Below are 11,473 nucleotides of genomic sequence, written 5' to 3' on the forward strand. Positions count from 1 at the left end.
CCCGCGTGAGCGATAAGAATTACATGTATGTGATGTCCCCTGTGTGTGTGATAATAATTACGTGTATCTGATGTCCCCTGTGTGTGATAATAATTACATGTATGTGATGTCCCGCGTGAGCGATAAGAATTACATGTATGTGATGTCCCCTGTGTGTGTGATAATAATTACATGTATGTGATGTATTGTGTGTGTGATAATAATTACATGTATGTGATGTCCTGTGTGTGTGATAATAATTACATGTATGTGATGTCCCGCGTGAGTGATAAGAATTACATGTATGTGATGTCCCCTGTGTGTGTGATAATAATTACATGTATGTGATGTATTGTGTGTGTGATAATAATTACATGTATGTGATGTCCCGCGTGAGTGATAAGAATTACATGTATGTGATGTCCCCTGTGTGTGTGATAATAATTACATGTATGTGATGTCGTGTGTGTGTGAGATAATAATTACATGTATGTGATGTCCTGTATGTGTGCTAATAATTACATGTATGTGATGTCCCGCGTGAGCGATAAGAATTACATGTATGTGATGTCCCCTGTGTGTGTGATAATAATTACGTGTATCTGATGTCCCCTGTGTGTGATAATAATTACATGTATGTGATGTCCCGCGTGAGCGATAAGAATTACATGTATGTGATGTCCCCTGTGTGTGTGATAATAATTACATGTATGTGATGTATTGTGTGTGTGATAATAATTACATGTATGTGATGTCCTGTGTGTGTGATAATAATTACATGTATGTGATGTCCCGCGTGAGTGATAAGAATTACATGTATGTGATGTCCCCTGTGTGTGTGATAATAATTACATGTATGTGATGTATTGTGTGTGTGATAATAATTACATGTATGTGATGTCGTGTGTGTGTGTGTGTGTGTGTGTGTGTGTGTGTGTGATAATAATTACATGTATGTGATGTCGTGTGTGTGTGTGTGTGTGTGATAATAATTACATGTATGTGATGTCCCCTGTGTGTGTGATAATAATTACACGTATGTGATGTCCTGTGTGTGTGATAATTACATGTATGTGATGTCCCGTGTGTGTGTGTGTGATAATAATTACATGTATGTGATGTTTCCTGTGTGTGTGATAATAATTACATGTATGTGATGTCCCCTGTGTGTGTGATAATAATTACATGTATGTGATGTCCTGTGTGTGTGATAATAATTACATGTATGTGATGTCCCGCGTGAGTGATAAGAATTACATGTATGTGATGTCCCCTGTGTGTGTGATAATAATTACATGTATGTGATGTCGTGTGTGTGTGAGATAATAATTACATGTATGTGATGTCCTGTATGTGTGCTAATAATTACATGTATGTGATGTCCCGCGTGAGCGATAAGAATTACATGTATGTGATGTCCCCTGTGTGTGTGATAATAATTACGTGTATCTGATGTCCCCTGTGTGTGATAATAATTACATGTATGTGATGTCCCGCGTGAGCGATAAGAATTACATGTATGTGATGTCCCCTGTGTGTGTGATAATAATTACGTGTATCTGATGTCCCCTGTGTGTGATAATAATTACATGTATGTGATGTCCCATGTGTGTGATAATAATTACATGTATGTGATGTCCCTGTGTGTGTGATAATAACTACATGTATGTGATGTCCCCTGTGTGTGTGATAATAATTACATGTATGTGATGTCCCCTGTGTGTGTGATAATTACATGTATGTGATGTCCCCTGTGTGTGTGATAATAATTACATGTATGTGATGTCCCGTGTGTGTGATAATAACTACATGTATGTGATGTCCCCTGTGTGTGATAATAATTACATGTGTGTGATGTCCTGTGTGTGTGATAATTACATGTATGTGATGTCCATGTGTGATAATTACATGTATGTGATGTCCCCTGTGTGTGATAATAATTATATGTATGTGATGTCCCCTGTGTGTGTGATAATAATTACATGTATGTGAGGTCCACTGTGTGTGTGTGTGTGTGTGTGTGTGTGTGTGTGTGTGTGTGTGTGTGTGTGTGTGTGTGTGATATTAACTACATGTATGTGATGTCCCCTGTGTGTGATAATAATTATATGTATGTGATGTCCCCTGTGTTTGATAATAACTGCATGTATGTGATGTCCCCTGTGTGTGTGATAATAACTACATGTATGTGATGTCCCCTGTGTGTGTGATTATAACTACATGTATGTGATGTCCCCTGTGCGTGATAATAATTACATGCATGTGATGTCCCATGTGTAATAATAATTACATGTATGTGATGTCCCCTGTGTGTGTGATAATAACTACATGTATGTGATGTCCCATGTGTGTGTGATAATAATTACAGTATGTGATGTCCCCTGTGTGTGTGATAATAATTACATGTATGTGATGTCCCCTGTGTGTGTGATAATAAGTACATGTATGTGATGTCCCCTGTGTGTGTGATAATAACTACATGTATGTGATGTCCCGTGTTGTGTGATAATTACAGTATGTGATGTCCCATGTGTGTGATAGTTACATGTATGTGATGTCCCTTGTGTGTGTGTGTGATAATAATTACATGTATGTGATGTTCCCTGTGTGTGTGATAATTACATGTATGTGATGTCCCCTGTGTGTGTGATAATTACATGTATGTGATGTCCCCTGTGTTTGTGATAATAACTACATGTATGTGATGTCCCCTGTGTGTGTGTTAATAACTACATGTGTGTGATGTCCTGTGTGTGTGTGTGTGTGTGTGTGTGTGTGTGTGTGTGTGTGTGATAATAACTACATGTATGTGATGTCCCCTGTGTGTGTGTGTTAATAACTACATGTGTGTTATGTCCTGTGTGTGTGTGTGTGTGTGTGTGTGTGTGTGTGTGTGTGTGTGTGTGTGTGTGTGTGTGTGATAATAATTACATGTATGTGATGTCATAGTTACATAGTCAGTGAGGTTGAAACGAGGCAAAATGCCCATCGGGTTCAGCCTGTATTCTGTATTAAGCTGCTCATATTATAATGCGCCTGCTGAAGTAATGGTTTTGTACCAATTGAAGCTATGATACTTACATCTCCCTGATATTAATGTCACTATGTTAAATGCTATAACCCTGGATACATTTTCAGTTAAAATTTTGTCCAGTCCGTTCTTAAATGCATTTACAGAGTCCGCCATTATTACCTTCTCCGGCAGGGAGTTCCAATCCTTATTGCCCTTACCGTGAAGAACCCTTTCCTACGTTGTGTACGGAATTTTCTCTCCTCTAGCCTCAGCGAGTGCCGACGTGTCCTATACAGAGTTCTTATAATAAACATATCCGTTGCTAACTCCTTGTAATGTCCCTTTACATATTTGAAGGTATTAATAATGTCTCCTCTTAGTCTCCTCTTTTCTAGTGTATACATATGTAACCTAGTAAGCCTCTCCTCGTACTCCAGTGTCTCTAACCCTTTAATCAATTTAGTAGCTCGCCTTTGTACCCTTTCTAGTTCCCCGATATCTTTTTTATAATACGGTGCCCAGAACTGAACACAATATTCCAGGTGCGGACGTACCAATGATTTGTACAGCGGCAGAATTACATCCTCGTCCCTTGTTTCAATGTCCCGTTTAATGCACGCTAGCACCTTACTTGCCTTCTTTACTGCATTTTGACATTGTGTACTGTTATTAAGCTTTATTATTAATGAGTACCCCCAAATCTTTTTCCACCACAGTTACCCCTATATTTCTCATACGTCCTAGAGGATGCTGGGGTCATCATAGAACCATGGGGTATAGACGGGATCCGCGGGGAGACATGGGCACTATAAGACTTTGAATGGGTGTGCACTGGCTCCTCCCTCTATGCCCCTCCTCCAGACTCCAGTTTTAGAATTGTGCCCAGTGAGACTGGATGCACTACAGGGAGCTTTACTGAGTTTCTCTGAAAAATACTTTTGTTAGGTTTTTTATGTTCAGGGAGACCTGCTGGCAACAGGCTGCCTGCATCGTGGGACTGAGGGAAGAGAAGTATGACCCACTTCCAGTGAGTTCAATGGCTCTGCTTCTTAGGCTACTGGACACCATTAGCTCCAGAGGGTCTGATCGCTAGGTACGCCTAGATGCTCACTCCCACAGCCGGCCGTTACCCCCTTACAGAGCCAGAAGTCAGAAGACAGGTGAGTAGAAGAAGCAAAGAAGACTTCAGCTTCATTGATGGCATTTTCTCAGGTACCGCGCAGCGGGCAGACGCTGCACGCCAAGCTCCCTCACACAGCACTACAGGGTGCAGTGGGGGGGGGGGGGGGGGGCGCCCTGGGCAGCTAAAATCATCCTCATTATTCCACTGGCAAGAGGGGACATTAGTGCGACGGCACTGTTCTAACCCCCGCCAGTATAAATATCAGAAAAAGCAGGACAGAAGCGCGCCATTAAGGGGGCGGAGCTTCTTCCTCACAGCTCACGGCGCCATTTCCTCTCCGCAGGCTGCAGAGACGCTGGTCCTCCATCACACTGACAAGTACCAGGGGTACAAAACGGGGGGGAGCAGGTCAATTGGTGCAATATATATGTGGTCGTAAAAGCACTTTAGGTCTGAGGCAAATTCTTGGTGATTTCAGACCCATTGATTTAGCGCCGGGTTGTCAGCTGGCAAATCCCCTCTGTGTCTCTCTGACAGACTTTACTGTGGGTCTGTCCCCTATATGCCCGGTGTGTCTGTGGGTGATTGATGCACGTGTGTCAACATGTCTGAGGCTGAAGGCTCTTCCCAGGAGGAGGCTGTATTAGGGACACAAACGGCTGCGGGGGTGACCCTGCCGGCACTGCCGACGCCTGATTGGGTAAATGTGTTGAACGCCTTGAATGCTAATGTGCTCTTATTAGTAAGAGGCTAGATAAGTCTGAGTCGCAGACCCAGGCATGGAAGAAATCTGTAGAAGATATGTTATTGCAAAGTCAGGTCCCCTCAGGGTCGCAGAAACGTACAATGACCCAGTTGGCAGACACTGATACCGACACGGACTCTGATTCCAGTGTCGACTATAGCGATTCCAGATTAGATCCAAAATTGGCAAAGAGCATTCAGTACATGATTGTGGCGGTTAAAGATGTATTACATATCACTGAGGACCCGGCTATCCCTGATACAGGTTGAGTCTCCCTTATCCAAAATGCTTGGGACCAGAGGTATTTTGGATATGGGATTTTTCCGTATTTTGGAATAATTGCATACCATAATGAGATATCATGGTGATGGGACCTAAATCTAAGCACAGAATGCATTTATGTTTCATATACACCTTATACACACAGCCTGAAGGTCATTTTAGCCAATATTTTTTATAACTTTGTGCATTAAACAAAGTGTGTCTACATTCACACATTTCATTTATGTTTCATATACACCTTATACACACAGCCTGAAGCTCATTTTAGCCAATATTTTTAATAACTTTGTGTATTAAACAAAGTATGTGTACATTGAGCCATCAAAAAACAAAGGTTTCACAATCTCACTCTCACTCAAAAAAATCCGTATTTCGGCATATTCCGTATTTCGGGATATTTGGATATGGGATACTCAACCTGTACTAGGGTCTGTATGTATAAGGAAAGGAAAGCTGAGGTAACGTTTCCTCCCTCTCATGAACTGAACACGCTATTTGGGAAGGTCCTGACAAAAAGTTTCAAATCCCCTAAAGGATTACGGTAGCTTATCCGTTTCCCTCGGCGGATAGGGAAATGTGGGAGTCACCCCCCACTGTGGACAAGGCCCTGTCACGTTTGTCTAAAAAGGTGGCTCTCCCAGCACCAGACACGGCGGGCCTTAAGGATCCTGCGGATCGTAAACAAGAAACTACGTTAAAGTCCATTTATGCGACCACAGGTACGCTACTCAGATCTGTCATTGCGTCTGCGTGGGTAAGTAGTGCTATCGAAAAGTGGGCAGACAACTTGTCTTCTGAAATAGATACCCTAGATTCGGATAGCATCCTCTTAGCGCTGGGTTATATCAAGGACGCTGCAGCATACCTTAAGGAAGCTGCGAGAGATATTGGTCTTTTGGGATCAAAGGCCAATGCCATTGCAGTCTCAGCTAGACGAGAGTTGTGCATTCACCAATCGAATGCTGATGCTGATTCCAAGAAAAGTATGGAGTCTCTACCATATAAAGGTAAGGCCTTATTTGGTGACGGCCTTGATGATTTGGTATCTACAGCTACCGCGGGTAAGTCATACTTTCTTTTTCATCCACTAGGGGTCACTGGAGTACTCTTGGGATATGGACAGCCTCCATAGGAACAGGGCACTGAATATTTAAATTTAGAACACTCCACCCCTCCATATCCCAGAGTACCTCCGTGTTTTTTCTGTGCTCAAGTAGCAACAGGCTTGTGTGGCTTAGTCCACAATTATATTGAATATTTTTATTTTTTAGTTAATATTTTTTTCTTTTTTCATACCACATCCCTTTCCCCCTTCCAAAAGGCCAGGGTCAGGGATAGTGGAAGCTGCTACAAGCAGCTGCGGCGTGTCGGTCCTCACTAAAAGAGCACCCTCACAGCCAGAGCAGACATCCTGCAGAAAGGCTGGCCGGCGCTTACAGAGAAGCCCCGTCGGAGCCTCAACACAGGAGTCCAGCTATGTTGGTCGGGGCGGTCAGCTCACGCTGCCGCCCCGCTGTGTGGGGACAATGTTTTCTTTAACAGCTACCGCTGGCGCACCATACTACTGGCCGCTTGGATCCCTATACAGCCTGCCCGCCGCCGCTGCTCCGGCCCCCGCCGCTGCTCAGAGCGCTTCAACGGGCCGCGCTCCCCACCTCCCGCTGTCTGTTTCCAGCGCGTCCCGCTACCCGGCTCCCGCGGGCCGCCCCACACTAACGCTGCCCGCCACGCATACTGCCTCCGCAATGGAGCATACGGGGGGGGGGGGCGCATTACAGGCTGCAAGCAGCTGCACGAGGGGGTACAATCAGCGGCACGAGGGGGGACAAACAGCAGCAGTTTGCCAGGCTGCAGGGATGATATACACAGGATTTTCATACAAGGTTATATATCAGTTTAAAAGATTATAACCTGTACTGTGACTATAAGTGTAAGCATGGCAGCCATTTTAACCATGCTTCCTGTGTCTTCCTGTTGTGATTCCAGAACGTTCCTGTCCTACATCTCTACTCCACCGGAGGCGCAGGGGTGTTAGTGGGAATTTGGGATCACATTTCATAGGACTGGCTACGTGTACTGCACTTGGCCAGATATATATATCACACACACCTTAGTATTATTTTACTGAGTCGTGCAAGTGTTTTTGTGTATTGTATTGTATTGTCTGTCTCCATAATGAGTAAGGCACCAGCAAAAACTAAAAAGCAGTTTCACTGCAATGTCTGTAACAGTGTGTTACCGGATGGATCTACCACATGTACAGTATGTTTTGTGGATTCAGTTACGAGTACAATTTCTGCTCCGGTTTTAAAGCCAGTTTCCTTCCCGGACCCTCCATGGGAAATGCTAGCCAATGTACTGGCTGGGTTGCAATCAGAATTGACCGCCGCTCGACAAGAGCGGGAAGCGGCAAGATCTGAGTCTAGGGTGAGACCGCCAGAACTACCGGAGGCGTCTCAGCCTTGCGAAAGGTCCAAATCCATTTTGGGTAGACGGGATAAATTTCATATGTCTTATGATTTACCTGTTTCGGCTATATTGCATTCTGATGATTCCATGCCAGACCTCACGGCACAAGATGAGGGTGAGGAGGGAGAAGTGGAGTCAGATAGAGATGATTTTAACAGCCCAGGCATTGATAATCTCATCAGAGCGGTGCGTCAGTCTCTGAAGTTTACAGAAACTGAGGAGCCTCTGACAAATAATGAAGTCGTATTTACTAAACGACAGAGAACTCCAATGTGTTTTCCTGTTTCGGAGTCTCTTAATAAGATGTTAGTAGAAACACGACAGAATCCAGATAAACGGTTTTCTATACCTCGCAGATTTAAGTCTAGTTACCCGTTTCCAGAGTCTGTGACATGTACATGGGCGAATTCACCAATGGTTGATTCGTCGGTGTCGAAACTTACAAAGAAATTAACCATACCAGTGCCAACTGCTACTACGCTTAAAGATCCTTCAGACCGTAAAATAGAAGCTATGCTAAAGTCCATGTATATAGCAGCAGGAGTGCTGCTTAGACCTGGGTTGGTTGGCATCTGGGTCACTAAGGCGCTCATAGTATGGATAACAGAACTCAAGTCTGCCCTACATGACGATCACCTTATACTTCTTGCTGATCAAATGTGTGAGGCTGCGGAGTATCTATGTACAGCTTCTACTGACGTCTGTCAGCTCACTTCTCGCATTTCATCGTCACTGGTTACAGTACGACGAGCTCTCTGGCTGCGTTCTTGGCAAGCGGAGGCAGAGGTCAAAAGAGGTATAGAGGCGTTACCTTACGGTGGCGAGAAGTTGTTTGGTCCTGAATTGGACAAATGGATTTCTGAGGCCACGGGAGGAATGTTGGTTTTCTTACCATTGCCTCCAATGGTACCAAGACGGAGATACTCTGGACCTGCGTTCAAATCCTTTAGACCTCAGTCCTTTCGCGGACGTGGCAGAGGAACAGCCATGCCTGGTAGACGGGGTCGAGGACGTGGTTTCCAACAAACCAACACCAGTCGTCAGGACGCTAAGGTCACCGACAAGCCAGTGGCATGACGGGCTACCAGCCCATCTCGGTTCTCCGATTGTGGGAGCACGCCTTCAGACGTTCCATTTGGCGTGGTTCCAGACATCTGCGGATGGGTGGATCCGCAATTTAGTGTTAAGAGGTTACAAAATAGAGTTCGACTGTCTTCCCCCACTGCGGTTTTTCAATACAGGACTACCTCTCTCGGACGACAAGAGGGCTGTTCTGCAAATTGCCATTTAGTCCCTACTGGATTCAGCAGTTTTGATTCCGGACCCTGTACACCAACAGGGTCAGGGTTATTATTCCAGTCTGTTTGTGGTACCGAAGCCGGATGGCTCAGTCAGACCAATATTGAACTTAAAGGGTCTCAATCGGTACGTCACTTACTACAGATTCAAGATGGAATCTCTGCGCTCAGTAATTGCAGGTTTAGAGCCAAAGGAATTCATGATTGCACTAGATCTCAAGGATGCGTACTTACACATTCCGATTTGGCCACCTCATCAGAGGTTCTTGCATTTTGCAATACGCCAGAACCATTACCAGTTTCAGGCTCTACCGTTTGGCCTCTCGTCAGCGCCTCGGGTATTCACCAAAGTGATGTCTGTGATGATAGCTCATCTCAGATCCCTGGGAGTGACAATAGTTCCGTACTTAGCTGATCTGCTCATCAAAGCTCCGTCTCAACAGATCCTTCTCCAACATGCGCTGCTAACGTACAATGTACTGGTTCACCACGGTTGGATTGTCAACTTCAAGAAATCACATCTAATTCCGTCTCAATGACTTCAATTCCTAGGTATGATTCTCGATACGGTGAATCAAAGAATTTACCTACCAGAACAGAAAGTACAGATTATTCGTCATCTGGTACAATTAGTGCTCAAGCCACGCACAGTCTCGGTACATTTGTGCATTTGCCTCCTTGGAACAATGGTGGCGGCTTTCGAAGCGCTTCAGTTCGGAAGATTTCACTCGCGTCCATTTCAACTGGATGTGCTCGCACAGTGGTCAGGCTCGCATCTGCAGATTCACCACAGGGTGAGGTTGTCGGCAAGGGTGTCTCTACTCTGGTGGCTCAAGGTACACAATTTAACCGCAGGGAAACGGTTCGGCGGCTGGAATTGGATAATTCTAACGACGGACGCGAGTCTCAGAGGTTGGGGAGCTGTAGTTCAAAATTGTCAGCTCCAGGGTCTCTGGGCGGATCACGAAAGATTGCTGTCTATAAATGTCCTGGAAATCCGCGCAATTTACAATGCGCTACAACAAGCAGTACACATGCTTCGGTCTCAGACTGTCCAAGTGCAGTCAGACAACGCAACGGCAGTCGCATATATCAACAAACAAGGAGGAACGAGAAGCCGCATGGCAATGCGGGAAGTAGCTCGAATCCTCAATTGGGCAGAATACCACCAGGTGATATTGTCGGCAGTGTTCATTCCGGGAGTGGACAACTGGGAGGTGGATTATCTCAGCCGTCGGGATTTTCATCCAGGAGAATGGGCATTAAATCCAGAAGTGTTTCACATGTTGGTCCAGAGGTGGGGTTACCCTCAAGTGGACCTGATGGCGTCTCGCCACAATCACCAAACGCACCAGTGTGTGTCCAGAACGAGAGATCCAAAGGCAGTGGCGGTGGATGCTCTCACAATCGCTTGGCCGTACAGCCTAGTGTATCTGTTTCCACCGTTTCCGCTGCTCCCTCTGGTTCTAAAACGGATCAAAAGAGAGTCTGTCACAGTCATACTAGTGGCGCCTCATTGGCCTCGGAAAGCTTGGTTCTCGGATCTCCACGGACTACTCGCAGACGATCCTTGGCCGCTCCCACTACGTCCGGACTTGTTACAACAGGGTCCGTTCCTTTACCCCGATTTACCGCGGCTGCGTTTGACGGGGTGGCTATTGAGACCGCACTCTTAAGAAGAGAGGGCATTCCAGAATCGGTTATACCAACCATGTTACGAGCTAGGAAGCCAGTTACGGCAGCTCATTATTACAGAATTTGGCGTGCCTATATAGGTTGGTGTGAAGCTCGGAAGTTTCCGACATCATCTTTCAAGTTATCCCATCTTTTGCTATTTCTACAGACGGGGTTAGATGGAGGACTGCGTTTATCTACACTAAAGGTGCAGGTATCTGCGTTGTCAATTTATTTTCAAAGACGATTGGCTCTATTGCCGTCGGTACACACTTTTCTGCAAGGTGTCCTCAGAGTACAGCCTCCATTCATTCCACCTACAGCGCCATGGGACTTGACTCTGGTTTTAGATTTCTTACAGTCTTCATATTTTGAACCCTTACAGCAAGTGGATTTCAAGTTTCTCACTTGGAAAACAATTTTTCTTCTAGCCTTAGCTTCGGCAAGGCGTTGTTCAGATTTGAGTGCCTTGTCATGCAAGTCACCGTATTTGGTGTTTCATGATGACAGAGCGGAACTTCAGACGAATCCCGCTTTCTTACCAAAGGTAGTGTCATCTTTTCATATCAGTCAACCAATAGTAGTTCCTGTGTTAACAGGACATTCTGGAACTCTGGATGTGGTACGTGCATTACGCGTTTATGTATCCCGAACGTCTACAGTTCGTAAGACGGATACGTTGTTTGTTCTCTATGATGCTGCCAAGATGGGTTGGCTAGCGTCTAAGCAGACCTTATCCAGATGGATAAAACTGACCATACGTCAGGCTTATCTTTATGCTAGGTTACAGCCGCCTACATCAGTAACAGCTCATTCCACATGTTCTGTGGGAACTTCATGGGCAGCTGGTCGTGGAGCTTCTACGACGCAGCTTTGCCGTGCGGCTACAT

The sequence above is a fragment of the Pseudophryne corroboree genome, unplaced genomic scaffold, assembly GCF_028390025.1.
Source record: "Pseudophryne corroboree isolate aPseCor3 unplaced genomic scaffold, aPseCor3.hap2 scaffold_1380, whole genome shotgun sequence".
NCBI classification, from domain to species: Eukaryota; Metazoa; Chordata; class Amphibia; order Anura; family Myobatrachidae; genus Pseudophryne; species Pseudophryne corroboree.